Raw genomic sequence first — 26,686 nt, 5'->3', positions numbered from 1 at the left:
TGATATTATTTCGGTTAGCCTAGCACTGCTTCATTCTTTCCGAAGGGGTTTCCTTACATACCCCTTTATACTCTGGAACCCAGTAATTTGTTTGACGGTTTTCTCAAAATTCTACCTGTCGAATACTGCCTCATATGTTTAGTTATTTTTCGTGAATGACTTCCTCGACTACACTCAGGTAGTTAAGTTTGCGTTTCCTCCAAAAAACATCATGCTGTTCCCTCTGATACACTCTTTTAATGTATTTATAAAATCGAAGGATTTCCTTAATTGCTGCTGAGATTTTCTCGGTCTTGGAAATATTAGCTGTGGCGGCACAGAGCACCAGCAAGTGGTCAGAATATAGTACTTAGGTACAATCTAGCTTGACGTTACAGTTCACTGACGACGGCTTTCGGATGGCAAGCATGCATAAGCCGGTTTCGGATAGTGATGACGGATGCGTGGCATCCGTAAGGCATTGTCAGTACATGATAACGTGCAAGAGAGACTGTATGTCGATGTTAGAATCCCTCATTTAATTTTAGTCTACATTCATGTCCCTCTTGTCTCGCTTCCAGTATGTTTGCTGAAATCTTTCTATCTTTTCCTCAATTCTCTAATACATCTTTCTAGACGGTTTTGTTACAATATCGTAATGCCTCAGCTTGGAATTGCTCAATACCGATTTTTTTAATGGAAAATTTGAGTGTCGTTGTTTTGCTGATTCCATTTTTTTCACCCTTTCTTCTAGTGCTATTCCTGGTAACCCAGTTACTGTTAGCGAACCTCATATGTACTTACGCTTCTATAGTATGATAACTGTTCTATATTTGTTTCCTCAAATACGCATTCAGACTTTTTGCCGTATATCATTGTTTTTGTGTTACCATCTGATCTTTTGATTTGCATAGAGAGATATTTTTCCTACATATTAGATTGGTAATGTGGCCTAGTTGTGTCTGGTTTACATTTAGGAATATAATTGGAATAACGACCGATAGCTATCTTGCAGTGCCAATGGTTGTTACTGGATCGGAAAGAATATCGTAATCCCGAAGAACGATTTTTTTTTTTTTGTTCCATTCTACACATGAAGAAATTGCATTTCAAGAATTAAGATTCGAGAAAGAAAATAAAGAGGATACTAAAGGGAAAAAATCATTAAAGAATGTAGCGTGAAAACAAAAGATGACTTAGTGACGGACTACTGAGCCAAAGGCCTTGGGTTCAATCCTCCGTCAGTCCTACGATTTTTATCTATAACTTATCACTTCTGCGTGCGTCTCTGGTATTGTTTGTTAATACGAAAAATGCCTAGTGGCACCGCGTTTCGGAGTCCATTTTAAACTGTAGGCTCCCTTATAACTGGCTGCGTCTGGCAGTTCAAAGGTTGCAGGAAGGCAGCGGCATATAGCCTCCAACAGAACCACGTTCGGTAAAAGACTGTGGTGTTCTAAACAGTATCAGGGTCGATAACACCATTTCCATTAACGTTTATCCTATGAGTGTGTAGCTGTTCCTTATCTGTGTGCGTTGTCTCAGCTATGAGCTCTCAGATAACGCACGGGGATCATATTACTATACGCGAACCATCTTAATAATTGTGTGTGTGTGTGTGTGTGTGTGTGTGTGTGTGTGTGTGTGTGTGTGAGAGAGAGAGAGAGGGGGGAGGAGGGATGGGGGGGGCTGCCGCAATACACCACTAAACTACATTAATGGCTGCACGAACCTTTTTTCGTCAAGGAGTGGTGCTCAGCTAAAAGTCTATAATGCCGAGACGACGGACGAGGAACAAATCGAAAAGGCAACCACCTACTAGATCTATGTAGCAATCTACGCAAAAGGAGAAGAAAATTATTCAGCGACGAAACATACAACAGAGCTGACTGTCCCCGGTCATAGAGCTCTCTCACAAAATGTACCAGTTCTATAGCAGTAAAAGGTTTAACCTATAGGTAGGAAAAGGTAGGTATTTCTGTTCCATCTACCTACAGTGAAGAACCAAAGGAACTGCTACACCTGCCTAATATCGTGTAGGGCCCCGCGAACACGCAGAAGTGTCGCAACACGACGTGGCACATGGTTGGTTATTGGTTTGGTTTGGTTTGGTTTGTGCGGAGCTAAACTGCGCTGTCGTCAGCGCCCATACAAGGTCCCAATTTTCACACAGTCCAATCTATCCACTGTCAGTAATGACGATGATTATGATGATGATGAAATGAGGAGGACAACACAAACACACAGTTCCTGGGAAGAGAAATTCCCCAATCCGGCAGGGAATCGAACCCGGGACCCCATGATCCAGAGGCAGCAACGATAGGCACTAGACCACGAGCTGTGGAAGATGTAGCATGGATTCGACTAATGTCTGAAGTAGTGCAGGAGGGAACAGACACCATGAATCCTGCAAGGTTGTCCATAAATCCGTAAGAGTACGAGGGGGTGGAGATCTCTTCTGAACAGCATGTTGCAAGGTATCGCAGATATACTCAATAATGTTCATGTCTCGGGAGTTTGGTGGCCAGCGGAAGTGTTTAACCTCAAAAGAGTGTTCCTGGAGCCACTTTGTAGCAATTCTGGATGTGTGCGGTGTCGCACTGTCCTGCTGGAATTTCCCAAGTCCGTCGGAATGCACAATGGAGATGAATGGATGCACGTGGTCAGACAGCACGTTTACGTACGTGTCACTTGTCAGTGTCGTATCTAGACGTACCAGGGGTCCTATGTCACTCCAACAGCACGGCGCCCCACACCAATGCAGAGTCTCCACCAGCTTGAACAGTCCACTGCTGACAAACAGGGTCCATGGATTCATGAGGTTGTCTCCATACCTGTACACGTCCATCTGCTCGATACAATTTGAAACGAGACTCGTCCAACCAGGCAACATGTTTCCAGCCATCAACAGTCCAATTTCGGTTTTGAGGGGCCCAGGCGAGGCGTAAAGCTTTCTGTCGTGCAGTCATCAAGGGTATACGTGTGGGCCTTCTGCTCTGAAAGATGCTTCGTCGAACGGTTCGCGCCGACCGCGGTGGTCTAGCGGTTCTAGGCGCTTCAGTCTGAAACCGCGCGATCGCTACGGTCGCAGGTTCGAATCCTGCCCCGGGCATGGATGTGTGTGATGTCCTTAGGTTAGTTAGGTTTAAGTAGTTCTAAGTTCTAGGGGACTGATGACCTCAGATGTTGAATCCCATAGTGCTCAGAGCCATTTGAGCGGTTCACACGCTGACACTTGTTGATGGCCCAGCAATGAAATATGCAGCAATTTGCGGAAGTGTTACACTTCTGTCACGATGAACGTTCTCCTCAACCGTGGTTGGTCCAGTTCTTGCAGGAACGTTTTCCGGCCGTAACGATGTCGGAGATTTGTTGTTTTACCGGATTCCTGATATTCACGATACACTCATGAACGAACAGGAAAATCCCCATTTCATAGCTGCCTCGGCAATGCCGTGTCCCATCGCTCGTGCGCCGACTATAACACGACGTTGAAACTCATTTGAATCTTGACAATCTGACATTGTAGCATCAATAAACGATCTAACAACTGCGCCAGACACGTATTGTCCTATATAGGTGTTAACGACCGCAGCGCCGTATTCTGCCTGTTTACATATCTCTGTAACTGAATACGCATAAGTATCCCACTTTCTTTGGCGCTTTAGTGTAGATTCACGATTCTGTAACTCCCCAATCCACAGAAGACGAATACGATGAAGGCCCTTTCCAATCGGCTACACCAATTTTTTCCCCTTCCGTTGCTCAAAGGAGAGTCTTGGTGTCTTTAATAACATAGTTTTCACCGAAACGTGACACTCTACGATTAAATACCTAGTTAGTAAAAAGAAGCAACTGGAAACATTTATTTCTTTGCAAAGACTGTGAAATCTGCTGATTGCGTTAAGCATTGGTTAGAAACTGACACATAGGTGTAGACGATAAACAAAGCCTTTTATCTTAGTGCGTTACAGACTTTCCACGTTGTTTTGACATTTAATGTCGTGTACTTTTTTTCCTAGTTTAATCTACTGAGTGTCTCCGCTTGAAGAAACACTTTCTTATTGTGAAGTAGAAGGAAGGATTAAATGTTCTTAAGAATGCACATACAGTCTCGTCAGAAAAGAATCGAGACTGCTGCCATTGTTAGAGAAAGTAACTGGCAAATAAGAAAAGTGAAGCAACGAGACGAGAAGGAGGAAACGAATGAAACTTCAACTCATTGATAGAGTATATGATTTTATTTTAGTGAATACAAAACATTCAAATGTACAAAGAACTTGACAGTATGAGTTCACTTATAACTATGACGTTGCACCTCATCTGGCCTGGATGATTCGATTGGAAAGGCTGTATTAAAGTAGATGTATTCTTTCCTCATTTGGTCCTTGATATCCTGATTATTGACAGCAAACCGAATAAATCAGCTATTGCGAAACATATAAATGAAACAGGACAGAGTGTTACAATAGACAACGATCTCCAAGTACCTCATTATTTAGAAAAGTGCTGGAGAATGGACATCTTGGAACAAATGGAAATATTCACCTATGGCCACACGGGGAATAACGAGATCCTAAATGAAATGACAGACTTCATAATTCACATTTCTTTTCCAATTTCACTACAGTAATCCTAGAATGAAAGATACATAACATGACAGTCGTTTGACTCTAGCCCCAGAAACAGCTTAGAAATATGTAAAATTAATAGTTTATATCGTGATGTTTTCAATAATATTGTAACAGATGCTCAATTTGTAATGTATTTCATCAACCTACATCTGTAATACTATAACAAGACGTGCAGAAGACATGAAAACATCTAACATCACATAGATCGACAAATCGATAGTCAAGTCGAAACCAGCTGTATTTCGACCGCCATCTTGTCCACTGCACTACAGCATTGTTTGTAATCGAGTTTCAACTGCTGTGTTAGTGACAATTTGTAAATAGTGACCAAGAGAGCCACGGAAATGGAAACACCGCAACGCTTCACAACGAGACTGCCTCGCCAGAAGAACAAAGACGACCACAGCATTTACAAAAAGACTATGTAACATCATTAGGACCTTACTGTAAAGTTGTTTTAGTATTGACATTTAGCCTGAAGATGAGGTATAACGCTCGAAACATGTCGCTAAATAAATAAGTAAAGTTTGTGACTGGTAGCGGTAATTAAAAAAAAACTTCTCATATTTCTTGAGACAGTCACAGTCGAAAAATAGTCAAAATGGCTTCAAAAACATTACTCATGTTCCATATATGTTCAGTGAGTTGTCGTCGTTTTCCAGCTAGATCCCATTTGACCTCACAGGCTCCTGCATTACAACGTGACACTTTCTGTGAGGTTGCATTGGAGCTCCGTCGTCTTCACCTTCCCGCGGACAGAGCCCAAGAATATATCTGTTGCAAACGTCTCATCTACTGCCACTGGGTCGATAGATTCCGATTTAACTTGTCGCAGCACAAGGACTCAGTGCTAGATCGAAAAACAGTCGTGAACTAACACACCACGGCAAATAGTTCCCCAGTTCAGCAAACAGTTTCGTTTCTTTTGTGTCGAGGTGGTACCCATGTGGTAATCGACAGTTATTACACCGCCTTCTTCGTCTTTACAGCATTCTGGGGCAGTCGTGTCGACAGTCTGTTGGAGTACATCACGGTAATTCAGATTCGCCTTGGTGCACAGGGACTGATGAATTAGTTCGGTGCCTCTAACGTTGAACGACGATCTTGTGTTGCAATAACTCAGTCAACCGAACGAGGTTGCACACTGATGAGGCGCTGGTCTCTTATTCCGGACGACGACAGCTCGGACCCCTGTCCGTCCTCCCAGCGTTACATTGCTTGTAAATTTTCTAAATCGGCTGAGGCGAATGCCGAGATGGTTCCTCGGAAAAGTCTCAACCGATTTTATTCCCCAGTCTTTCTTTCTTCCTTGCTTCCTTCAACAACTCTGTCTTCTGTCATTTATCGACATTTTTAAAGAAAATATGTATCTCGTCAAAAACCGGCATCATGATAATATTGCTGTTAAAGGACATTTTGAAGTTGTCCACCCGGCTGTTTTTCATAAGTATTCAATTTATGATACCTTGTGAAAAACAGTGTGCTGGAAAACTTCAAAATTTCCTTTAACAAATATACGGCTGTGGTTTTCTACATGAAGAAAATGATCATTATGCCTGTTTTTGAAAACCGGTAGTTTCTTACTAAAACGGAGACAGCCACGAGAAGCTTTGTGAGTTTCAGCAAGATTGAATCAATTTCACAAGACTATGTGTTCTACGTGAATGAAGATGGAAACGTGTGGTGAATTTTGGTTTATGCATCGAAACTAAAAGATTTAAGTTATTTTATCCCTATTCCGTCGATCCTTAACTGCTTCAAAAATTATGGAGATGTATTTCATCTTTCCAGTCAAAGGAAAGGCAGTTTGTTTTTGCCATACGCATTTCGCTTCTTTTATTTCTTTAACATCTTCAGTGCCTTTTAATGCATATTTATGTTATGTATATAATAAATGCGTTGTATAGTAGATACTAAATTCTCTTGCTATTGACTTGTTATTCTCTTGTTTTTTGTATTAGAAGCAACTTTTGCAGCACGGGTTTCATGAGGTTAAATTACTGTTTGATATTATTTACAGTTTCTGATGTTAATCCATGTGTGACGTCTTGGACATAATTTACTCAGCCTGCATATCCAGATGGTCAATTTTCGGCGTTTTGTCGACCATATTTATTTAACGTTCTGCTAAGCACGAATTTGTTGGTATAAAGGGATTCGATTTAGTTTTCTAACCAGGTCTTTTCTGCAAATTATTTTGTTATTTGTGCTAGCAATGAGTTGTTTATGACCTTTACATTAATATAACGTGGAATTACGTTATTTGTTTTATACGTTTGGCTGAATCTTGTGTGTTGGATGGTCTTGTGAAATCTGAGATGGATATTCTTGAAACAGTTGTATAACTTGACGGTAAATGTCAGATATGGGTGAGAATGTTCAATAAATGTGGTTGAAAAAACGCCGAAAATCTAGAGCATGCAGACCAAGCAAATACATTTACAGGATGACACACATGGAGTAACAACATTAGAAGTCTTAAGTAACAGCAAATGATAATTTAACTTCATGAAACTGTGGTGCAAAAGTTGTTTCTAACCTGGAAAACAAGAGAATAGCAAGAGAAAACTTTATATAGTAACATATTTGTAGCTGCTATATAACTTACTTATTAGATACGTAAAACAAATATGTATTACAGGTCAATGAAGATGCTTCACAAATTAGCAAAAAACAAACTGCCTTTCACTTAGGTGCAAAAATGAAATATACCTACATGCATTTTGAAGCATGTAAGAGATAATGGAAAACGGATAAAATGGCTTTCAGTTTCGGTGCGTAAGTAATAATTCACTCCAAGTTTCCATCTTCATTCATGTGGCAGATGCAGTTACGTGAAATTGGGCATATCTTTTTGAAACACACTGTATTGCTAACTTCGTTTATTTTAGAAAATTGGATATGTTGTCGTTATATACATTATATCTGAAGGACACTAATGTAATATACAGACACTGTATAAGCACAGACGTTGTATAAATCTTGGGAAATGTTACTCGTTTAGCGCTTCAAATGTTCATCCACAAACGATAGTAGACAAACACAGTTTGTTCCGCAAGTTCGTTGTCAGCCAAAACCCGTAACCTCTCTGTTTGGCCAAAAAAATAGAAGAGTTGATTGTGACTGATTGCTGTATTTAGTTCAGTGACAAAAGGAAAAAAAAGAAAGGAAGAATCTTGTAGATTTCCATGTTTCGTCACGCACACGCTGCACGAACAACGAAACTGACGTCTGCAGCAAGGAGGAATAATTCCGGAGCAGAGCGCGGCCGGCTCTGACGTGTACCGTCACTTAGCGCCCCTCCCTTGATCTCTGCTGGCGCTGCGCGGCGGCGCCGACGGCTTCGGTGACGTCACTGCTCGAACTGGGTGGGCACAGCTGTGCGGACTGTACAGTAACCTCATACCACTGAACTTGAAAATACTTTGCCTTGTAGTTCGGCGGACAGAAGCCAACTTTATGTTACTCCGGCCAAAAGAAAGAAGAAGATAAGCTACGGAAGGGGGAGAACTGAAAATTGCGGCTAGTAAAATGTTGTTGATGAGTATCCGTAGTTTCAGTGTAATGCCGGACACGAAAACCACATATTCCACCTACAAACGAAGTGCCGGCCGGTGTTGCCGAGCGGTTCTAGGTGCTTCAGTTTGGAACCGCGCGAACGCTACGGTCACAGGTTCGAATCCTGCCTCGGGCATGGATGTGTGTGATGTCCTTAGGTTAGTCAGGCTTAAGTAGTTCTAAGGCGACTGATAACCTCAGATGTTAAGTCCCATGTGCTCAAAGCCATTTGAATTCTTACAAACGAAGCAGGGGAATTGTACCACACTCGGAAGAATGAAACGTGAGGGGTTTAAAAGTATGAAGAGAATTGAGGTTAACATCAGCACTACAAAGGCTCGGAAAACTTTTTGGAGAGCGGGTGATGGCTGTGTTTAGCAAAAGGAAAGAGAGAGAAGCAGGGCAATGAAGTTACACTGAAATGTTAATGGAAAATGCATATAGAAAATATTAATATTGGGCATGGTTCAGTTCATCAATAATGTACAATTTGTCGATCTCTGGAAATTTACGAGCATTCCATCCTATGAAACCAAATTTTCGAGTTACAGAACAGGGAGAAGACACTTTGTGTCTAAACCAGGAGAATGTGACAAAAAGGAGACTTTCTGAATCCCAAGTAATTCATATTTCTCATTTTCGGTAGCGTTTTGATTGAACAAAACCTTATGGTACAATTTTTCAGTGAAACACATTATTACTTGGCATCTGTTTTCGTTTACACTTTAGTAATTAACGGCACCAACCGCGTTGTCACGTGTTCCATTTCTCGTGCAGAACGTACACTTCTTCACCTGAAATGCGTACCATTTCTAGACCTCATTCACATTGTGGTCTTCCCTGAGAACGTAATGTTTTTTACGCTGAGAAATAAATGTATGCAATGTCAGTAACATAATGTAGCTGCGAATATCTGCTATATCCTTTCTGCCATGGGTACTAATCCTGCAGCAACACGGGATTTTCCTTGTAAAGTTTCTAGGTATAGAGTGGTCGCTTCGTGTGACGCAAGTGGTACAGGACTCACCGCGAAAAGCTTTGCTCCCAATTTGAACGTCGGTCTAACACACAGCTTCAGCTCGTTACAAGTGTTCACCGCAGTGCATACAGTACAAACGTGAATTTGCGTTCACCGTCTTTTACGCCACTCGCCATACTATGACTTCAAATACGCAGGTCGTACATATTCGAAACGTGCAGAAAGAAAACACTGAAAGCCTACGTGGTCCAATGGTTCTAAAAAACATTAGTGTCGCTGGCTACTTATGCGTAGACTTCACTTATTCCCGGTGGCCATCCTATACTTTAAGTTTGTTCGTGAGGTCATACGAATAGCTGCTTGTTTATTGATTAGTCTGTTTAGGTAAGCTAGCAGCCCAAGAGGTGTCATAGGCTTGATGTATGCTGGGAATCTCTCATCATTTAATTTTACCAAAAGTTTGCTAACCTATACTGACACGGCTTAACCAGTTTATTCATAGGGTTTTGCTTAACTTAAACTACCCTCGAACGTTCCAGTCTCTGAAGGCATAATCAGCTAGTGCGTTGTATTTTGTAAGAGACGTTGCAGAAAAGTGGAATTTACCCTAGGACAACGTCATGTGTCATTTTCCTTAAATTTATCCATATTAACATGGGACTGGATGAGGCTTGCGCCTGGCTTACGAAAGTAGCAGAAATTGCCACCTTTTCTGCTTCAGTCACTTTTTTATGTCCAGCATTACTTTGTAGAATTCCAACATTTCAATAGCAAAAGGAGCAGCAACTTTACTTAATTTTGTAATATTAGTTTGCCAGATGCGTTTCGAAAGCACACTACTCTCTTCAGGTGTCCATTGTTATTAATACATTACTTTTTGCATTAAGTATTATTTTCAGCTGTGATAATTCTCCTGGGTGTGCCAGAAACATTGTAACTGAAAATACTGTTTACCATACAAAGTGGTATAACCACAACATTCACACATGATAGACTGAAGGTAAGAATCTATTTTCCTGCAGTCTGTCTCAAATTCATTCTTATTCTCACAGTAGTAATAAATTATGGATGTCCGCAAACGACACAGTTCCTCTGAAATTGGAAATTAAAAAAGAGATTGAAGCAGAAGAAGTGTGAAGTTCTGAATATACTCTGCAGTTAATGTCAAAACTGTCCGGCCCCGGTAGTTGAGTGGACACCGCGACAGACTGTCAATCCTAAAGGCCCGGGTACGATTCCCGGCTGGGTCGGAGATTTTCTCCGCTCGTGGACTGGGTGTGGTGTTGTCCGCATCATCATCATTTCATCCCCATCGACGCGCAAGTCGCCGAAGTGGCGTCACATCGAAGGACCTGCAGCAGGCGAGCGGCCTACCCGACGGGAGGCCCTCGTCACACGACATCATCATCATGTCAAAACTGAAAGTTTGAAATAAGACATTTTGATGAAAAAACCCCTAGCTGCTAAAGTCTTTTTTAACAGCGCCAACATTAAAGTTTACCAGGTTGTTGTTGCTGTGGTCTTCAGTCCTGAGACTGGTTTGATGCAGCTCTCCATGCTACTCTATCCTGTGCAAGCTGCTTCATCTCCCAGTAACTACTGCAACCTACATCCTTCTGAATCTCCTTAGTGTATTCATCTCTTGGTCTCCCTCTACGATTTTTACCCTCCACGCTGCCCTCCAATACTAAATTGGCGATCCCTTGATGCCTCAGAACATGTCCTACCAACCGATCCCTTCTTATAGTCAAGTTGTGCCACAAACTTCTCTTCTCCCCAATCCTATTCAGTACCTCCTCATTAGTTATGTGATCTACCCATCTAATCTTCAGCATTCTTCTGTAGCACCACATTTCGAAAGCTTCTATTCTCTTCTTGTCCAAACTAGTTATCGTCCATGTTTCACTTCCATACATGGTTACACTCCATACAAATACTTTCAGAAACGACTTCCTGACACTCAAATCAATACTCGATGTTAACAAATTTCTCTTCTTCAGAAACGCTTTCCTTGCCATTGCCAGTCTACATTTTATATCCTCTCTACTTCGACCATCATCAGTTATTTTGCTCCCCAAATAGCAAAACTCCTTTACTACTTTAAGTGTCGCATTTCCTAATCTAATTCCCTCAGCATCACACGACTTCATTCGACTACATTCCATTATCCTCGTTTTGCTTTTGTTGATGTTCATCTTATACCCTCCTTTCAAGAGACTATCCATTCCGTTCAACTGCTCTTCCAACTCCTTTGCTATCTCTGGCAGAATTACAATGTCATCATCGAATCTCAAAGCTTTTATTTCTTCTCCATGGATTTTAATACTTACTCCGAATTTTTCTTTTGTTTCCTTCACTGCTTTCTCAATATACAGATTGAATTACATCGGGGATAGGCTACAACCCTGTCTCACTCCCTTCCCAAACACTGCTTCCCTTTCATGCCCCTCGACTCTTATAACTGTCATCTGGTTTCTGTACAAATTGTAAATAGCCATTCGCTCCCTGTATTTTACCCTTGTCACCTTTAGAATTTGAAAGAGAGTATTCCAGTCAACATTGTCAAAAGCTTTCTCTAAGTCTACAAATGCTAGAAACGTATGTTTGCCTTTCCTTAATCTTTCTTCTAAGATAAGTCGTAACTTCAGTACTGCCTCACGTGTTCCAGTATTTTTACGGAATCCAAACTGATCTTCCCCGAGATCGGCTTCTACTAGTTTTTCCATTCGAGTGTAAGGAATTCTTGTTAGTATTTTGCAGCTATGGCTTATTATTCTGATAGTTCGGTAATTTTCACATCTGTCAACACCTGCTTTTTTGGGATTGGAATTATTATATTCTTCTTGAAGTCTGAGGGTATTTCGCCTGTCTCATACATCTTGCTCACCAGATGGTAGTGTTTTGTCATGACTGGCCCTCCCAAGGCTGTCAGTAGTTCTAATGGACTGTTGTCTAAGCCCGGGGTCTTGTTTCGACTCAGGTCTTTCTGTGCTCTGTCAAACTCTTCACGCAGAATCTTATCTCCCATTTCATCTTCATCTACATCCTCTTCCATTTCCACAATGTCCTCAAGTACATCGCCCTTGTATAGACCCTCTATATACTCCTTCCACCTTTCTGCTTTCCCTTCTTTGCTTAGAACTGGGTTTCCATCTGAGCTTTTGAGATTCATACAAGTGGTTCTCTTTTCTCCAATGCCTGCATCTCGTGGTCGTTCGGTAGCGTTCTCGCTTCCCACGCCTGGGTTCCCGGTCTCGATTCCCGGCGGGGTCTGGGATTTTCTCTGCCTGGTGATGGCTGGGTGTTGTGTGATGTCCTTAGGTTAGTTAGGTTTAAGTAGTTCTAAGTTCTAGAGGACTGATGACCTAAGATTTTCCTGTAGGCATTATCTATCTTACCCCTAGTGAGATAAGCCTCTACATCATTTGTTCTCTAGCCATCCCTGCTTAGCCATTTTGCACTTCTTGTTGATCTCATTTTTGAGACGTTTGTATTCTTTTTTGCCTGATTCATTTACTGCATTTTTGTACTTTCTCCTTTCATCAATTAAATTCAATATTTCTTCTGTTACCCAAGGATTTCTACTAGCCCTCGTCTTTTTATCTACTTGATCCTCTGTTGCCTTCACTACTTCATCCCTCAAAGCTGCCCATTCTTCTTCTACTGTATTTCTTTCCCCCATTGCTGTCAATTGTTCCCTTATGCTGTTCCTGAAACTCTGTACAACCTCTGGTTTAGTCAGTTTATCCAGGTCCCATCTCCTTAAATTCCCACCTTTTTGCAATTTCTTAAAGTTTTAATCTACAGTTCATAACCAATAGATTGTGGTCAGAGTCCACATCTGCCCCTGGAAATGTCTTACAATTTAAAAACTGACTCCTAAATCTCTGTCTTAACATTATATAATCTATCTGAAACTTTGTCAGTATCTCCAGGCTTCTTCCAGGTATACAACCTTCTTTTATGATGATTGAACCAAGTGTTAGCTATGATTAAGTTGTGCTCTCTGCAAAATCCTACTAGGCGGCTTCCTCTTTCATTTCTTCCCCCCAATCCATATTCTCCTACTACGTTTCCTTCTCTCCCTTTTCCTACTACCGAATTCCAGTCACCCGTGACAATTAAATTTTCGTCTCCCTTCACTATCTGAATAATTTCTTTTATTTCATCATACATGTCTTCAATTTCTTCGTCATCTGCAGAGCTAGTTGGCATATAAACTTGTACTACTGTGGTAGGCGTGGGCTTCGTGTCTATCGTGGCCACAATAATGCGTTCACTATGCTGTTTGTAGTAGCTTACCCGCACTCCTATTTTTTTTATTCATTATTAAACCTACTCCTGCATCACCCCTATTTGATTTTGTATTTATAACCTTGTATTTGCCTGACCAGAAGTCTTGTTCCTCCTGCCACCGAACTTCACTAATTCCCACTATATCTAACTTTAACCTATCCATTTCCCTTTTTAAATTTTCTAACCTATCTGCCCGATTTTTTACCCGGTATTGGTTTTAAATTTCGAAATTTGGAACTTTGTGGTAAGTTCCTATGGGACCAAATTGCTGAGATCATCGGTCCGTAGGCTTACACACTACTTAATCTATCTTAAATTAACTTACGCTAAAGACAACACACACAACGATGCCCGAGAGAGGACTTGAACTACCGAAGGGGGGAGCCGCGCGAACGGTGGCAAGGTACCTCACACTTCGCGGCGGGTCTTAAACTAGTCTAGGTATAATAACAAATTTTAGCAGCTCTGTGGGGGCTTTTCATTAAAATCTCTTTTATAAAGGCCTTACACTCCAACTTAAAGAAGATTAGAAGAAAGCATAGCCGCGCAGTGAAAATACTTCACGATCATTTCTCGCTGCCCAGTGAAACAACAGCTATGTCACGAAGTATACAATCAATCATCCGCAACTGAACATTATACCAAGGTTGAAATACCGCTACAGTTGTAAAGTTCTTTTATTATTTATGTTATTATCACACGACCGGTTTCGAGCTCTTACACGCCCATCTTCAGGTGTCGTAAATTGGTGCTGTGACCCCCGAGTACAAAGCGCTGTGTGCTATCTATGAGCGCAGAGCACGCCGCGCCTTGCACACGTCCACCGCGGCGCTCGGAGGTCACAGCACCAAGTTACGACACCTGAAAATGGGCTTATAAGAGCTCGAAACCGGTCGTGTGATAATAAAAGAACTTTACAACTGTAGCGGTATTTTCAACTTCTGCGTCACGAAGTATAATATAAAATAGCTTCGGGAAGTCACAGAGCACCACCTCAAAACCAGCCTGTGCTCAAGAAACTTCATTATAACTACTTTGTAAAACAGAGACAACAGGCACGTACTGTTCACCAGAAAGAATGCGTCTAGCCCAGCCGACAGGCTAAGCGGAGGATACATGCTTGTAGAAGATTTTTTTCCCGTTGTGTATGAAAACGTCGCCTGCCAAAAGCACAGATAAATTACTGACAACCCCCCATTTTTTGTTCAGCTGTAGAGTCTATAGCTAGTTTCCACCTGGCCTATCTATAGGAACGACCCTCGGAAAGCGATGGAAGCTGGAATAAAAACAGCTGCTCACAGATGTCACTACCAGCAGCCCCGAGGAAGACTTCCTGGTTGGTGTTTACTGCGCGCAGCAGATACGGACAAGGAAAACTGTCATGACGGCGTTCAACAAGTAGTCTCTGGCTAACAGCAAAGTCATGATCCTATTCCGATTGGTTCACTAATAACACGTTTTGTGCATTGAGCGACCATTTGCTTCACTTACACAGAACAGCTTCATAGCATTATGCACTGAAGAGCCAAAGAAACTGGTACACGTCCCTAATATCGTGCAGGGTCCCCGCGAACACGCAGAAGTGCCACAACACGACTTGGCATGGACTCGACTAATGTCTGAAGTAGTGCTGGAGGAAACTGACACCGTGAACCCTGCAGGACTGTCCATAAATCATTAACAGTACGACGGGGTGGGGGATCTATTCTAAACGGCACGTTACAAGGCATCCCAGATATGCTCAAAAATGTTCATATCTGGGGAGTTTAGTGGACAGCGGAAGCGTTTGAACACAGACGACTGTTTCTGGAGCCACTCTGTAGCAATTTTAGACGTATGGGGTGCCGCAACGTCCTGCTGGAATTGCCCAAGTCTGTCGGAACGCACAATGAACGTGAATGTATGCAGGTGATCAGACAGGATGCTTACGTACGTCTCACCTGTCAGAGTCGTATCTAGACGTTTCAGAGGTCCCATATCACTCCGACTGCACACGCCCCCACACCATTACAGAGGCTCCACCTGCTTGAATAGTCTACTGCTGACAAGCAGGGTCCATGGATTCAGGAGGTTGTCTCCATACCTGTACAAGTCCATCCACTCAATAAAATTTGAAACGAGACTCGTATGACCATGCATCATGTTTCCTTTCACCAACAGACCAATGTCGGTGTTGAGGGCTCCAGGCGAGGCGTAAGGCTTTGTGTTTTGCAGTCATCAAGGGTAAACGAGTGGTCCTTCGGATCCGAAAGCCCATTAGATGATGATTCGTTGAATGGTTCCACGCTGACACTTGGTGATGGCCCAGCACTGAAATCTGCAGCAAATTGCTGAAGGTTTGCACTTTTCTCACGTTGAACGATTCTGTACAGTCGTCGTTGGTCCCGTTCTTGCAGCCATGTCGGAGATTTGTCGTTTTCCCTGATGTTCACGGTACACTCGTGAAATGGTCGTACCGGAAACTCCCCACTTCATCGCTTCCTCGGAAATGCTGTGGCCCATCGCTCGTGCGCCGACTATAACACGACGTTGAAACTCACTTAAATCTTGTAGGAGCAGTGACCGATCCAACAAGTGCGCCAGACATTTGTTGTCGTACACTGACGTTGCCTACCGCAGCACCGTATTCTGCCTGTTTACATGTCTCTGTATTTGAATACGCATACCTATACCAGTTTCTTTGGCACTTCAGTGTAATATGATGCTTTTATGTATGTAATGGTTTCATGTTGTTCTGTCATATCGTTTCCAAGCCGTAGAATAGTACAGATTACTTTGTAAACATTTGGTTGTATGAAAAAATGGTACATGACTTTTCGATTCCTTTCAACATTATCTGCACCTCGTTTCATTTGCCGTACACGTTAAGAACTTACAGAACTTACACTGCACGTTTGAAATATTATTGCCTACACTATTTGGTCAAAAGTATACGGACACCTACTAGTGGACATTAATATAAGGTGTGTAAACCGTTTGCCTGTATCACGGGTTGAACTCCGCTGAGGACACTTTCAGTCAGGTGTCAATGTCTGTGCAGGGATGGCAACTCTTTGTTCCACAGTAGCCGGAATCAGAAAAGGTAGTGATGTTGGCCGCTGTGGTCTCGAGCAAAGTCTACGCTCCAATTCATCGCAAAGGTTTTCCTTTGGGTTTATGTCAGTACCCAAGGTACGGAAGTCTATTTCAGGAATGTTGTTGTCCACAAACTGTTGCCTGACAGATGCTGCTCTACGGCAGGGTACATTGTCATACTGATACAAACAACCACCGTCTTGGAACGCTCTGTACCTCTACTGTATCGGTAGACAGTGCTGTAAAATGTATTCGTAGCTTTCCGCATTTAGCGTTTTCTTTAGCACAATAGGAGAACGACACACTAAACGACGAAAAACACAACCATGCCGTAACGCCACTTCCTCTGTACTTCATGTCTACGTCTACATCTACGTCTACATCTACATCTACATCCATACTCCGCAAGCCACCTGACGGTGTGTGGCGGAGGGTACCTTGAGTTTCTGTATCGGTTCTCCCTTCTATTCCATCCCCATATTGTTCGTGGAAAGAAGGATTGTCGGTATGCCTTTGTGTGGGCTCTAATCTCTCTGATTTTATCCTCTTGGTCTCTTTGCGAGATATACGTAGGAGGGAGCAATATACTGCTTGACTCTTCGATGAAGGTATGTTCTCGAAACTTCAACAAAAGCCCGTACCGAGCTACTGAGCGTCTCTCCTTCAGAGTCTTCCACTGTAGTTTATCTATCATCTCCGTAACACTTTCGCGATTACTAAATGATCCTGTCTCCGTTGGATCTTCTCTATTTCTTGTATCAACCCTATCTGGTACGGATCCCACAATGCTGAGCACTATTCAAGCAGTGGGCGAACAAGCGTATTGTAACCTACTTCCTTTGTTTTCGGATTGCATTTCCTTAGGATTCTTCCACTGAATCTCAGTCTGGCATCTGCCTTACCGACGATCAACTTTATATGATCATTCCATTTTAAATCACTCCTAATGCGTATTCCCAGATAATTTATGGAATTAACTGCTTCCAGTTGCTGACCTGCTATTTTGTAGCTAAATGATAAGGGATCTATCTTTCTATGTATTCGCAGCACATTACACTTGTCTACATTGAGATTCAATTGCCATTCCGTGCACCATGCGTCAATTCGCTGCAGATCCTCCTGCATTTCAGTACAATTTTCCATTGTTGCAACCTCTCGATACACCACAGCATCATCTGCAAAAAGCCTCAGTGAACTTCCGTGTTATCCACAAGGTCATTTGTGTATACTGTGAATAGCAACGGTCCTACGACACTCCCCTGCGGCACACCTGAAATCACTCTTACTTCGGAAGACTTCTCTCCATTGAGACTGACATGCTGCGTTCTGTTATCTAGGAACTCTTCAATCCAATCACACAACTGATAGTCCACATGCTCTTACTTTGTTCATTAAACGACTGTGAGGAACTGTATCGAACGCCTTGCGGAAGTCAAGAAACACGGCATCTACCTGTGAACCCGTGTCTATTGCCCTCTGAGTCTCGTGGACGAATAGCGCGAGCTGGGTTTCACACGACCGTCTTTTTTCGAAACCCATGCTGATTCCTACAGAGTAGATTTCTAGTCTCCAGAAAAGTCATTATACTCGAACATAATACGTATTCCAAAATTCTACAACTGATCGACGTTAGAGATACAGGCCTATAGTTCTGCATTTCTGTTCGACGTCCCTTCTTGAAAACGGGGATGACCTACGTCCTTTTCCAATCCTTTGGAACGCTACGCTCTTCTAGAGACCTATGGTACACCGCTGCAAGAAGGGGGGGGGGGGGGGGGGCAAGTTCCTTCGCGTACTCCGTGTAAAATCGAACTGGTATCCCATCAGGTCCAGCGGCCTTTCCGCTTTTGAGCGATTTTGTTTCTCTATCCCTCTGTCGTGTATTTCGATATCTACCATTTTGTTATCTGTGCGACAATCTAGAGAAGGAACTACAGTGTAGTCTTCCTCTGTGAAACAGCTTTGGAAGTCTGTCATCCTCTGTTTCAGTACCATTTTGGTCACAGAGTGTCTGGACATTTTGTTTTGATCCACCTACCGCTTTGACATAAGACCAAAATTTCTTATGATTTTCTGCCAAGTCAGTACATAGAACTTTACTTTCGAATTCACTGAATGCCCCTCGCATAGCCCTCCTCGCACTACATTTCGCTTCGCGTAATTTCGTTTGTCTGCAAGGCTTTGTTTATATTTATGTTTGCTGTGAAGTTCCCTTTGCTTTCGCAGCAGTTTTCTAACTCGGTTGTTGTACCACGGTGGCTCTTTTCCATCTCTTACGATCTGGCTTGGCACATACTCATCTAACGCATATTGTCCGATGGTTTTGAACTTTGTCCACTGATCCTCAACACTATCTGTACTTGAGACAAAACTTTTGCGTTGAGCCGTCAGGTACTCTGTAATCTGCTTTTTGTCACTTTTGCTAAACAGAAAAATCTGCCTACCTTTTTTAATATTTCTAATTACGGCTGAAATCATCGATGCAGTAACCGCTTTATGATCGCTGATTCCCTGTTCTGCGTTAACTGTTTCAAATAGTTCGGGTCTGTTTGTCACCAGAAGGTCTAATATGTTATCGCCACGAGTCGGTTCTCTGTTTAACTGCTCAAGGTAGTTTTCAGATAAAGCACTTAAAAATTTTCTCTGGATTCTTTGTCCCTGCCACCCGTCATGAACGTTTAAGGCTCCCAGTCTATATCCGGCAAATTAAAATCTCCACCCAGAACTATAATACGGTAGGGAAATCTACTCGAAATATTTTCCAAATTATTCTTCAGGTGCTCAGCCACAACAGCTGCTGAGCCAGGGGGCCTACAGAGACATCCAATTACCATGTCTGAGCCTGTTTTAACCCTGACCTTCGCCCAAATTATTCCGCATTTAGGATCTCCATGTCGGCACTACACAGGATGATATAGCTTTCTCCAGGGATTCCCCAAACAGAAGCTCTTCCTTGGGATTGCCACGGGGTACAGCGTGATTCGTCCCTCCAGCTCATTCGCTTCCAGTCCTCCACTGTCCTGTGGCGCCGCTATTCGCGCTACCACAACTGCCGCTTAGTAGTGACTACAGGAATGTGTATCTTGTGAGGAGCTGCACGACCGCTGCACCCCATCCTTTTTCACTCCCTACGCACAGTCACTACTGTGACTTCACCACTGTATCACCAACAGTCGACTTAGGCAGGTTTACAAGGATTGAAACGCCCCTCGTGCATTTGTTACTCAGGTGACATCCAAAGCCTAGTCCATGCTCGAAGTCACAAAGGTGTAATGACCGACCAATTCCGTTGTTGCCGCTTCTCTACTGACAACCCAATGCCCCCTCCTCCTTTTATACTGGCGTGCCCGCCTACCGTCATATTTGGTGGTCAAAGACGTGTTACGTATGGTTTCCCGGACGATTTTGATCAGATAGTGTAGGCCTACGTGTTGCCCGTCAGTAGTCTCATACGGTCTGTTAGTTTTGATGTTGATATCTTCGCTAAAACTGCCCGAAACGCGACAGCTGATATCGCTCTTGTGCCGCTCTGAAGCATACCGCTGTTTACCGGCTTTCGTTTCACACGCTTTCATCGGCGCTGCACTAGAGACAAAGGCCTCTGAGCTAACAGCGCGAATAGCGAGTCGCTGACGCACGAGGTGAAGTCAGGCGTGGTGGTTAGCGGCCGTGATGGCTCTGCACACACTGCTCGAATATCTACAAGAGCTGTGAGCACCGAGTGGAAAGGTTCCACCGCAATGGCACAGCACAGTTGAAGCTTATCATACGACATAGTATACAGAGAAGTTGCAGCATTAGAAAATTGTAGCGGATAGTCCCTTGGTGCAGGGAGTGGCAACTGACCCTTAACATATGTAATGTATTGCGAATACATAGAAAGAAGGATCCTTTATTGTATGATTATATGATAGCGGAACAAACACTGGTAACAGTTACTTCTGTAAAATATCTGGGAGTATGCGTACGGAACGATTTGAAGTGGAATGATCACATAAAATTAATTGTTGGTAAGGCGGGTACCAGGTTGAGATTCATTGGGAGAGTCCTTAGAAAATGTAGACCATCAACAAAGGAGGTGGCTTACAAAACACTCGTTCGACCTATACTTGAGTATTGCTCATCAGTGTGGGATCCGTACCAGGTCGGGTTGACAGAGGAGATAGAGAAGATCCAAAGAACAGCGGCGCGTTTCGTCACAGGGTTATTTGGTAAGCGTGATAGCGTTACGGAGATGTTTAGCAAACTCAAGTGGCAAACTCTTCAAGAGAGGCGCACTGAATCGCGGTGTGGCTTGCTCTCCAGGTTTCGAGAGGGTGCGTTTCTGGATGAGGTATCGAATATATTGCTTCCTCCTAATTATACCTCCCGAGGAGATCACGAATGTAAAATTAGAGAGATCCGAGCGCGCACGGAGTCTTTCACATAGTCGTTCTTCCCGCGAACCATACGCGACTGGAACAGGAAAGGGAGGTAATGACAGTGGTACGTAAAGTGCCCTCCGCCACACACCGTTGGGTGGCTTGCGGAGTATAAATGTAGATGTAGACATTGGGGGGTGGTTGTACACAACACAGCAATTTAGGCAGATTTCCCACAGAGTCTTCGTGATGAGCTCCGACTCACCTTCAAATGGCTCTAAGCACTATCGGACTTAACATCTGAGGTCATCAGTCCCCTAGACTTAGAACTAATTAAACCTAAGTAACCTAAGGACATCACACACATCCATGCCCGAGGCAGGATTCGAACCTGCGACCGTAGCAGCGGCGCGGTTCCGGACTGATGCGCCTAGAACCGCTCGGCCACAGAGGCCGACCGACTCACAAGCCGCTCCACAACAATGTATGTAGCATTGAGGAAGAATAATATACGACAGTACTACTACATGAAGATGTGGAACGGCTCACAGTGTGTCAAAAGCGTTTCGAGTGGCAGTGCGTTCGTTGATGCATCGGCTCAGCTAACTGTCGACGAGAGCAAGTGGACTACAATTCAAAGCATAGTGCTGGGCGTCTAAGCATTGTTGGCGTTCAGGACCAGAATCTTTCTCGTAGCCATTGTACACCAAGTAATGAAAAGATGAGCTGTTAGGTACCACGTGGTGTATTACTACAAACCGAAAATTGAAATTTTCAAAATCTGGCTACCGATGGAAGTATTCACTTCTTTGTACAATTAGACAGGCAAAGAGCGACTCGGACTTTTCGACAGCGAAGTGAGCCTTTTCGTACATCATAGTCTAAGAACCTTGTATCTGAATAACTTAAAAAATTGTTCTAACTTAATATGTAATTTGCTTAGTGATATATGTAATGAACACTGGCACAGGCAAAATTTCCAGACAGATGAAAACATGCAGTTTTTAAACCGTCTCATAAAAACGTGACAAAGACTAGAATAATTGTCAATTTTCTTTACTGACGTCTTATTTCAAAGTATTCTAAAAACTAGTGCATTCAATAATAGCCTCATTTATCACATCATAGTTTGAATTCCAGAAGAGTTATTCGACTGAGAATGCTATTTGTACATTCACTCATAAAATACTGACATTTGGTATTTCTTGTAATCTTTTTCAGGGCGGATGATGTATGGATTATGTTTCACTCTTAGAACAACTTGCGTGTTATGAAATCGATGACTTCACACCAACTGGTTTCAATCATATTTAACAAACAGACTGCAAGAAGTTGTGCTGAGTTATCTAAACAATGCTGGAAGGGTATAAAATTTTAGTGCCTGAGGAGAAACCACAAAGTGACTCCCCAAACAGTTTAATTTTGGGTCCACTTCTGTTCCTTATATAAGTGAATGACGTTCCACGTAACATTCAGCCAAAACGCTTGACACTTTTTGCACACGATACTAATGTTATCAAAAATCCGACCGAGCGAGGTGGCGCAGTGGTTAGCGCATTGGACTGGCATTCAGAAGGACGACGATTCTAACTCGCGGCCGGCCATCCTGATTTCCCTAAATCACTTCATTCGGAAAATGCCGGAATGGTTCCTTTGAAAGGTCACGGCCGACTTCCTTCCCCATTCATTATCCGATGGGACCGAAGGCGTCGCTGTTTGGTTCTCTCAAACGAAATACATATAGATGTATATAGTCAACTGTATGTTGTACAGAACTAAATATAGTGTGAATTCTCAAATTCTTAAATTTTGAGAATTCATACTATATTTAGTTCTGTAAAACATACAATTGACGTAGCAGATACACAGGAGTCAGTAAATAGCGTATATTGCTCCAGATTTCTGATTGTACGTGTTGATGAAATCTTGAACTGGATGTAGCAAATTACTGAGCTTCTCAAACAATTAAATTCAGCCGCTTTTGCTTTTCATATAATTGCTCGTCTTGGAAACAAATGAATCGACCCCCTGGCATACTTTGCGTATTTCCACTCAGTTATGTCTTATTGCAGTACTTTAATGGAGTACCTCATCACTTGGAAAGTATTGTTTACACCGTAGTGAGCAGTAAGTATTGTATGTAGTGATCACTCGCGGTCCTATTCAAGGAGTTATGCATTTTAACTACAACGTCACAATATATGTATTCGCTAATGAAATTCGTCATAAACAATACATCACAATTTCAGAAGAACTGTGATGTCCATACCCACAATCTCAGAGGGCTTTTAGGTGTCATTGGCTCAGAGAGGAGTTTAATATGGAGCAGCAAAACTTTTGATCATTAGCCAAATAACATAAAATCTCTGTCAGGTAGAAAAGCAAGTTTTAACCCTAACCTAAAACCATTTCTCCTGGACAACTCCTCCTATTCCATAGACGAATTTCTATTTAAAAACTGGAAGCCTGTAAAAAAACCTTTTTTTAAGTATAGTTGGATAAGTTAGATTAAAAAATATTTTTGTACATTAATTTTAACACTATCACAAATACATATCCTGTAAACTGACTCAATCCCCACAGTTTCCATAAAAGAATCTTTCAAATGATCTATGGAACATGTAACTAACTAATTAACAACTAGGCAGCCTGATAAAATGTATTCAGCCATGTTGTAAATATTGTGCTGGTATCTGAACGTTGTCCCATTTGTTGTTTTGGCAGAGGAATTAGCCAAACCATATGAATCTCTCAGCCATTCCCTTCCGTCTGAAGTATGAAATCACCATCATGGACATGGAAAGCTGCAATACTGATTAAATGGAGTATAATGTAGTAATTTTTTTTCTGCGTTCCAAGGGGAACTATGTTGCAACAGTCCATGCTAAGTTGGTAGAATCTTATGGTAACGATGTATCATTGTATGACACGTGGTTAAGTGGCGCAGATGTTTCCACAGTGTGGTTAAATAAGTCTGAATTATGAAGAACGAAGTCTCAGGCCACTTGCCTGTGAAAATCCAGGATTCACAAGAGAAGTACAGGCTCTAATGCTCGAAGACTGGTGTATCACAATGAAGGTGATTGTGGAAAAAGTGAAAAATCAGTCATGGATTTTCAACATCTCGCATGAAGTTTTCAACAAGACAAAAATCCCCTCCAGTTGGGTTCCACCGCTCCTGATGCCCAACCCAGGCAGCAGCGGCTATGTTGTAGCTTCGTCAGCTTAACCAAAAAGGACTTATTTTGCCACATAATCACCACGGACGAGTGGTGAGTATCACTATATTGCCATTTTTGCTTGAATTTCAGGCGAGTAAGACTTCTTGAAGCCATATTACAGATCACAATTAACTGCCTTCTGCTAATATACAATTGATTACACAACATCTACGCAAATTGTCTTTTGCATCGCATAGTTGTTGAGTGGAACCGTGTGTTCAGGTTAGTGAAATTCACCCAACATTGCTTTAATACCATCCATTTTATGTTTCAGTGGGTTAGAAAAAATATAAGGAAAATACAGCAAGCTAAATACCTATTGCAGAAGACAGTGATGACTGTTAATCATTGACCAATGACAATCACTGTGCACAGACCCTCGTCGTTGACCACGGATCATATCGTTGACCACTGACCATCATCACTGACCACTGACTATCATCATTGATTACCACTCTCAACACTGAATAGTATCCACGGTGATTCCCCATTGACCATCATTCCCCACCAAACAGTCCGCTGCTTAGTTAAGTGGGTGGTAACGTGCTTGCCTCCCGTGCAAGCGAGCCCGGCCGGGTTGGAGATTTTCTCCGCTCGTGGACTGGGTGCTGGGTTGTCTTCATCATCATTTCGTCTTCATCACCGTCCTGCAAGTCGCCCAGTGCGGCGTAGACTGCAATAAGACTTGCACTTGGCGGCCTAACTTCCCCGAATGGGGCCTCCCGGCCAACAATGCCATACGCTCATCTCTCTGTCTCCCACCTAACAGAATGCAGGCTAATGGTGGTCAGATATTTTCATGCCTGCTGCATTTACTTGTCCTGCCTCATCATTAATTTTCCTCACACGTGAGCACACATCATAAAAAAAATGTATACAATATTTCCACATCCGTCTCATCAACATGACTGATTTATACATCACAGTAAACGCTTACTGTAATGAGACAACAAATTTCTATTATATATAAGAATGAATACAGTTTTCCACTGTGTAACAGTAGAAGAGGACAATATTTTGTGCTGTGTTAGTGCTAAGCACTGCGGACAAACTGGTATGTTAAATGCATTCCAAGAAGCATGGTGAGGTGCTTTTTGCCATGTTGTCATTGTGTGTTAGGAATATTGAAGACACGGTTTTAGATATGAGCTTCGGATGTGACAGTAACACTGGAAAGTCATGGTGCCTTTTAAGATGTAAGTTAATTCTGAAGTAGGGCTTGTGCGTGTGATTTTGAATTTATTTTTTTTACATTTAAATGCGTTTAATGTGTGGTATGGAGATCAAACTACACACTTCTACTAATCTATAGTTCATCTGAGTAGCGCCAAAAGCGAGCTGATTTTTAGTAATAAGCAATAAAGAGAATTTAGATGCAGAAAACGTGGAAATATAGAGCTTCCGAAGTGTGTGAAATTTTACGTATTTCGAGAAATAACTCACAGTATTTTTGTAGAGTTCTGTAATTACACTTGTATAATACGATCACTGTGCAAATATATTAGGATGATTATAATTAAAGTTTAACCTTCAAGACGCTGTAGAAATACCACCACTGGTCAGAATGAAGTCAAATTGCAACGGAGTATTATCGGAGTAGGGGAAAAAGGTATGGTAGAAGAAAAAAATAGTGTGTAAATTTATTAATAGATGGTGCTGTATGCGTCAGAATACGTTAATTGAAAGAATTGCCATGCGCACGGCCCACTGAAGTTGGTATAAACACTACAGTTATAAGGCTTTTCCTCATTCCGGTCTGCGACGTCCGCCATGACTGCCCCAATGCAAGATCGCGCTCTGCTTGCAAAGCTGCATTACAGGAATTATGACTGTGCTCACGTCGCTCTGCCGGAGTTCCATACACTGAAGGGTCTGCAAAAAGACGTTGGTCCGATGACTGCCGTGGATCTGGAGAAGATGATTGGGAAATTCCAAAAGACTGGTTCTTTTGGTGTGCAACCTGATGGAGGAAACGAATTGATTCTACATCAATGGAAGCAGTGGCCACAGCAATGTAGGAGGAGACGAGTGGTGTGCAAACGTGTAGTGCAAGGAGAATTTCCCGGGACATATCTGTGAGCACGTTGCGTAAAATCCTACGAAACATCATTCTTTGCTATCCATTCAAAAATACCCAAGTGCATGAATTGCTTCCTCTTGCCCTGCTAGCAAGAGAGACCAAAGCTTTAGAATTTCTTGTTCGCATGGAAGTGGACAATGACTGGCCGTGGAAGATTTTGTAGAGAGTCGAAGCACACTTCCATCTGACAGGATATGTCAATACCCAGAATTGTGTAATATTGACAACGTAAAAACCACACGAAAATCAACCAGAACTACTTCATACTGAAAAAGTCACGGTGTGGTGCGGATTTACGGCATGATTTATCATAGGGCCATATTTTTTCGAAGAGACAGGTGCTTCCGGTTCTGATACCTGTACCGTCACTGGTAAGCGCCATGGGTGACTGGGCAACCACGTTATTCCAGCTCTCCAAACGCGTGGATGTGTGGAGGGGATCATTTTTATGCAAGATTGCACACCTCCGCACATTGCAAATCCAGTTAAGCAGCTGCTGAAGC

At 42.5% G+C, this 26,686-nt stretch overlaps 1 protein-coding gene across 1 annotated transcript in view; it reads right to left on the bottom strand.

Moving 5' to 3' along the window:
* Positions 1-26,686, bottom strand: part of LOC126269432 (inverted formin-2-like) — a 479,426-nt gene that overhangs the window by 384,396 nt on the left and 68,344 nt on the right. The gene's annotated exons all lie outside the window — the stretch shown is intronic.

The sequence above is a fragment of the Schistocerca gregaria genome, chromosome 1 (genome assembly GCF_023897955.1).
Source record: "Schistocerca gregaria isolate iqSchGreg1 chromosome 1, iqSchGreg1.2, whole genome shotgun sequence".
In the NCBI taxonomy this organism is placed as follows: domain Eukaryota; kingdom Metazoa; phylum Arthropoda; class Insecta; order Orthoptera; family Acrididae; genus Schistocerca; species Schistocerca gregaria.
Note: the sequence above shows the minus strand (reverse complement) of the source record. Positions and strands in the feature narration are given on the sequence as shown.